Source organism: Apium graveolens, chromosome 7 (assembly GCF_009905375.1).
Source record: "Apium graveolens cultivar Ventura chromosome 7, ASM990537v1, whole genome shotgun sequence".
Taxonomy (NCBI): Eukaryota; Viridiplantae; Streptophyta; class Magnoliopsida; order Apiales; family Apiaceae; genus Apium; species Apium graveolens.
This window is the reverse complement of record NC_133653.1, coordinates 42,901,428-42,906,372: the sequence shown is the minus strand read 5'-3', so window position 1 is coordinate 42,906,372 and position 4,945 is coordinate 42,901,428. Positions and strand designations below refer to the sequence as shown.

The 4,945-nt window shown below is 39.7% G+C and overlaps 1 non-coding gene across 1 annotated transcript; it reads right to left on the bottom strand.

The window, feature by feature from the left end:
• Nucleotides 1-1,939: 1,939 nt before the first annotated feature.
• Nucleotides 1,940-2,046, bottom strand: LOC141676436 (small nucleolar RNA R71). Its single transcript, XR_012557026.1, has one exon. It is a non-coding gene; the product is annotated as a small nucleolar RNA R71 (small nucleolar RNA).
• Between the last annotated feature and the right edge of the window lie 2,899 nt (nt 2,047-4,945).

Below are 4,945 nucleotides of genomic sequence, written 5' to 3'. Positions count from 1 at the left end.
TTTGGACTCAAGTTGTTGGTATTTTGATGTGTTTTTGTGTTATTGCATTTCAGGTATTAGTTAAATGAAGAAAAGAGTTTTTAAAGGAAATATGATGAAAAGTGATCAGAATTGGAATCCAAGGCCATTGTCAAGTTGTAGAGAATCTCAATAGCTTCGCGTGGGCAGTTGAATCGCCTAATTCTGACGAGTAGAACTCAAGTTATGGCCAAAACAAGATTCATCAGAATATTTTTCCCAGTCAGTGGCTGAGCGCCCGCTCAGCAGAGCTGAGCCGCTCAGGAGAGCTGAGCGGCCGCTCAGGGCGCGGCTGGTCGCTGATTTCGCTGAAAAAGCCTTTTTTGAGTAGAATTTGACGATTTTAAGGGTCCAGGTCCACTAGGGGCGTATATATACTTAAAAAAAGGGTTTTCATCATCCGGGAAGATTGGGATACCAAGGAGAAGACCTAGAAGCACAGAACAACTCTGAAAAAGAAGATCTTGTTTTCAACTTGTGATTCTTTGAATTAGTTGTAACTTTGGATGCTCGTTTTCGTTCTTGTTGAACCTAGATCTCGTTTATTCGTACTTTGATTATTATTTAGTTTATTAAGACCTTGTTTATACCATGCTTTCATTGGAACCCATGGTGACGATGAGTTCGATTATGGGCTAATCGTTGTCATGGGATTCTAGCGGATTTATTTATGGATTTCAATAGTTAATTGTTTTGATATCTTGGTGTGTGGTAATTGTATTATATCCTAGTATTGGTTGTGCTTATTCGTCTTATGTGCGTAGCTAACATATAAGATAGCGTGTTAATCTCTATTGAAGCGACAATGAATATAGAGGTTTAGAACTTGCCATGCTAGCATAGGTTCATGTATGTGTATGCATGATTCGTAGGTAACTCTAACCGTTTTACTTGCCCTATGTAATCAAGATAGATAACTTGTGCTTAAATCGTTAGGTTGTCAAATTCTATAGACATATAGGGTCTCAATATAATTGGTGCATATTCAGCTTCTATCTCTTTTGTGGATGTCTGGTAGAATGGTACTCGTGCAATGAAAGTTGGCGTTTATCAGTTTCGTGTTATCTGATTAGTGTCATCACCATCACATGCTAAGGTTAAGAACAATAAGGCTATTGAATGAAGTATTTAATGAAGTTAGGATCCCATGTTGTCATATATAGTAATTCAACCTCAATTCTCTTAGTTAATGTTATTTAGTATAATCTCTTAGTTTAATAAAAACCCAATTTGTTATTTGTCTTAGCATTGAGCAATAACCATACATTGTTGCATAGGTGCATAAATTGAACTTAACCTAAACCAGTCTCTGTGGGAACGAATCTGATTTATATCTTATACTACTTGCGAACGCGTATACTTGCGTGAATATTAGCGCGTGTTTACGCCCTAACAAGTTTTTAGCGCCGCTGCCGGGGACTCGGTGTTAATTTTTAGTTTATGTGCTTGTCATCAGTGGTCGTTAAAGTTCACTGACTCGGATTCTTTTACTTTCACGGTTTATTTGTTTGTGTTTCAGGTACTCATTACGATGGGAGATCCAGCAGCACGAACGAAAGCCTTGATGGATTTTTCTCAACCCAAGATCAATGAAATTCAATCTAGCATTGTCCGGCCAGCTATCACAGCTAATACCTTTGAGATCAAGCCTGGCATAATTCAATGGGTACAGACTTCAGTCCAGTTTGGGGGTTCTCCAACGGAAGATCCCAATACACACATTAGGGATTTCATTGAAATATGCGACACCTTCAAGTTCAACGGTGTTTCTGAAGATGCTGTGAAGCTGAGACTGTTCCCATTCTCTCTGAAGGACAAGGCTAAGAGCTGGTTACACTCTCTACCGGCTGGTTCGATTACTACTTGGGAAGATCTTGCTCAGAAGTTTCTTACTAAATTCTTCCCTATGGCGAAGACAGCTGCACTCAGGAATGCTATTACTCAATTTGCGCAGCAAACGGGAGAATCGCTAAGTGAAGCTTGGGAGCGCTACAAGGAGATGCTTAGGAAGTGTCCTCATCATGGAATTCCTGATTGGATGATCATCACTTGTTTTTACAATGGGTTGGGAGCACAGTCCAGACCCATGCTCGATGCAGCATCAGGCGGAGCATTATGGGCAAAGAGCTATAAGGAAGCTTATGATCTAATTGAACTGATGGCTGCTAATGAATATCAGTATCCAACCCAGAGATATCCACAGGGCAAGGTAGCAGGAGTTCTTGAAGTGGATACAGCTACGGCTATCACTACTCAACTAAAGGCGTTGTCTATGAAGATCGATTCTCTGGCTAACTATGGTGTTAAGCAGATAATTAGTGTTTGTGAGCTGTGTGCAGGTCCGCATGCGACAGAGCAATGCGCTATATCTAGCGACTCAGCTCAGTTTGTGAGCAACTTTCAGAGATCGCAACAACCAGTTCCAGACACTTATCATCCTGACAACTGGAATCATCCTAACTTCAGCTGGAGCAACAATCAGAATGTGATGCAACAGCCGTTCCAGCCGTTTGGAAATAAGCTGTTCAACTCTCTTGGTTTTCAGCAACAACTCCAACTTCAACAACAAACTTATGATGCAGGTCTATCTTCGAATGAAAAATATGAATTGGAGGAGTTGAGACTTATGTCCAAGAGGACAAACATTGTTCCTCAAACACCTCAGAAGAGAAGGATGATTGTTTTGAGAGATGAGTCTGATAGTGAGGAATAGGTTTCTACATCAGAACCTGTTGTCAAAGAAGCTGAGAAAGTTCCTTCTCAGAAGGATTCTGGAATTGGGGGATCTAAGCTACTCAAAAGGCTTAGAAGAATGACTTCTGCTGAACCTCCCAAGAAATCCTCATCTTCAAAGAGATACAAGAAACAGAGAGCAAAAAGGCCAGTTTCAGATGATGAGGAAGCAGCACCTAAGGAAGGAGATCGGGAATCTTTGATCTCACAAGAAAAGGAATCTGATCAAGCCCCTGCTTCTCCATTAACTCCAACTAATGAAGCAGCTACTGAAATGGCTAACATACCATCTGTGTCTCCTGTTCACAAGACTGTATCTCTTGTTGATCCAGGCACAAGTGCTGAAATTGATATTCAGAACCTGGTTGTGCCTGAGGTACTTTACTTAGAAGCTCCAACAACAACTAATCCATCAAAAACACCTGTTACTGATGCTACTCAAACTCCAGAATTATCTACTACACATTCTCTGCATCTAGATGATGATCAAAATATAAGTGAGCATCAGGATATGGTTGTTGATCAGAACTTGGATCCAGATCAGCACTTAGAGGACGATGTTGAAGCCTCAATTGCTTCTCATATTGTTGTTTTATCAGAAGATACTGATTCTGTAAGTTCTGATGTTGCAAATGCTGGAGATACTGGTGATGCTGCTCCAAATGCAGATGCTGATGAAGCAGGTCCTTCAGGACATGCACCTCAACAAACTGTTCTTAAATCTGAACTAATTAAGAAGTTTGTCATCAGAGAAGCACCAATGCCTTGGAGTGAAACTCCTGCAGGACAGGAGTGGACTAAGGAATGGAACTCAGTTACATGTGTTCCATCTGCAAAGAATCTTGCTGAGCACTTGACAAAAGCTGATGAGATGTTAATCACTGATGATTTCAAAACACAGCTTAGAGTCACTGCATTGAGTACTAAAAATCTACAAGGACTTCATCCAACTACTCATGCAGAGATACATAAGATTCAGGAAGAATTAATGAAGCAAGAACAAATTCAGAAGATTGATAAGAAAAAATTCTTCCAACCTACCTTTGACAGAGTTGCTTATATTGAGAAGACTCAAGAGAAACAACAAGCTCAGATTGATGATATTCTGAAAAATCAAGCTTCTCAGCAATTTCAACTTAATGAAATCCAAGCCTCAGTGGAATTGCTTGTCTCTCTTCTCTTACCTGCTGATGCCAAAAAGGGGGAGAAAGTAATTAAGTCCAAATGCAAAACTGATAAGACACTGAAGGGGAAGGATGATGAAAAAGATGACCATGGAAACTCTGGAATGGGTAGAGGTCATAGTCAAGGTAGAGGTTTCTCATCAAGAAAAGCTGAAATCACAAGTCACAGGACAAGTTCTGATACTGGAAAAAGAATTACTTCTGCTACTGGTAAAAGGATAAGTTCTGATGAACTTATAGATCTTGATGAAGAAATGTCAAGACAGTTATTTCTTCAGGAAAATCCAGGAATGGACTTGGAGAGTTTAATGGAAGAAGAAGCCAGACTTAAATCAGGAAAAGTCAAATCTAAATCTGAAGCTTCTGGTAAAAAGACACTTCCAAAACTCAAAGGCATTGTGATAAAAGAAAGGACAAATCCTGAAGCAACCATGGCTAAATCACAACTGCAGATAGATCCAAGGTCCAAGGGTAAAGAAAAAGTTGGTGAACCTATCAAGGTTTATGTGCCTCCTGTGAATGAAGAAATTACTGATGAAGATGCAGATCTTGCTCTGACTTCAAGAAAAGTTTTTAAGAAAACCTCTGACATGGCTCAAGTTGTTAAGAGTCAAGAGATAGTAAGTTCTGATATTTTTAAGAAGCAAGTAACCTCTGACATAGCTCAAGTTAACTTGATATCAGAAGATAAATCAAAGACACTCCTACTAGGATTCACTAAAGCAAAATAGACTCAACCTTTGAAGACTGCTGTAAGTGGTTTTGAAGCAAGAGTGGTTACTGGAAAGGAAGCAAGAGATAAAACTGGATTGGGAAGTGCTGATGAAAGAAGAATACAGAACACTACCAATGATCCAACTTCCTTGAGTGAACCAGGTATTGGAGCAACTCCTGAGAGATTGAATCAACTGGAATCTGTACAAATGGTTTACCATACCTACTTGAAAGAACACATCTTGTTGTACTTCATGACAGATGGTAGGGTTTATCATATAAGGGAAAATGTCATT